Source organism: Lissotriton vulgaris, unplaced genomic scaffold, assembly GCF_964263255.1.
Source record: "Lissotriton vulgaris unplaced genomic scaffold, aLisVul1.2 SCAFFOLD_894, whole genome shotgun sequence".
Lineage (NCBI taxonomy): Eukaryota > Metazoa > Chordata > Amphibia > Caudata > Salamandridae > Lissotriton > Lissotriton vulgaris.
The window spans coordinates 765,543-767,331 of record NW_028247876.1 but is presented as its reverse complement, the minus strand read 5'-3'; positions in this window follow the sequence as shown (position 1 = coordinate 767,331).

Here is a 1,789-nt window from a genome sequence, read left to right as displayed (position 1 = left end):
CGGTAGAACCTGTGGTCCAACAATCGGTTGTTGCACAACCAAAGGTTGCTGAGGTGCTGTAGCACTCTGCGCATAAGGAGGTGGTGAGCTCAGTAGATGAGACATTGTAGGATCTTTGTCTAGTTCTTCTTTTGATTTTTGTCCTTTACGTGGCAAAACTGGGTAGCACTTATCTACTGCTAACTTCCTACTTCTAAGCATTTGTTCGATCTCTCGCTCTTCCTCATTATCCTTGAACGCAACGGCAGCTTGTACCATTGACATACCTCGTTTGTTTTTCTTTGCTAACTTCAATTCTTTCTGTTTGGCTTCTTTGCGCCATAGGCGAAAAGAGTCAAACATTGCCAGCCGGGCTTTCTTCTTAAAATGTTTAACCTCCAAATTATCTAAGATTTCGGTGTCGAAACTACCATATTGGGGCCATTTTAAAACACCATCTTTTCAGGTGTATCGGATCCATACTTTGTTATATACGATGGGACATACGCCATGTTTCACATATAATTCATAAGTTGGAGTTCCAACCGGAGGAACCGGACACGAGCCCTCCAATCGGGAATCCTTACTACAACCAAGACAAAACAAATTTCCAAGTTTGCTAAAACCAGGCATCTTCGCTCTCTAGTCTAGCTTCAAACTTCGAAGGATTATTGAGTACGATAGTCTCGTGAATACAAGAGTCCCTCGGTTTTGCCACTTGCAAGTTCCAAACCAAACTTATCCTCGAAAGGATACCAAAAACTAAGAATCAAAATAAGGACTGGGAGACGCTCCACTTATACTTAACTGAGGTATTGATGACGTCACCAGAAGACTCGTCTATCGTTTCGCTCTACCAATCATCAAGGGTCCAAAACAGGGCGATTGTCAGGGCAGCAGTAATTCGTAGCCGTCCGAACGCGGGGACCCTCACAGCAAAGACTTTCGGACCACATCGACATGCAGGGGTCGATGAAGTGGCGGCCTTCCTCTAGAATTTTCACACGAAGCTCCTCACAAACCTCTGGCTTGGACCAGTACAGATGAAAACGCCCCAAGTTGGGCGCCAACTGAGGTACTGGATTTTTCGGAACCCAGCGGTGCCAGGGGGCAACACCTGAAGACCTCGAGTCCTGCCTGTTTCGGACTACAGAAACATAGAGTCTTCTAGGTGAAGTCAAAGATCGGATTTATTGGTTGCAACCAGTAACAGGTATCCTAGAAGTACAACAGCATGTAGGTTCTCAGGAGACTGCTCAAACGTTTGAACCAGCCTTCTCTTTTTATACAAAATATTAAGCTTTAGCCACAAATTCCTTATTTTACAGTTAGACCATTCGAATATTTTAACTACAAAGGAAAAGCAGAGTCATGATGACAAGCCCACATTTTAGTAATTCCAACCCATGATCAATTATCGGCAAGGTCCAGTATTTCCATCAGATATCGGTGGACCCCCAATAAAACCGGGAACCTCCTCCTCGTAAAGCGGGTCATAAAGAAAAAAACAGAGACAGGTGTGTGTAAGATTGGGCATGGTTTGTGCGCGATGAAAGGTTTATGACATGTTGTGCCTTGATACTAATCTCGCTCAGCCGATGGGAAGGAGCTGGCCGAACATGTTTGGCTTTGGGCAGTGGAGTCAGCTTGCCCAGGTCACAGAGGAGTCAGCAAAGGTGTACGTGTCCTTCAGACTCAGGTTTGGCCTTTACCTTTTTGGCTATGTGAGGGCAATCACAAAATGGCTGCCGTTCACAAAATGGAACCCGAGTTCCATTTTGGAGCATAAGCCAGGCCAACTTCTCACATT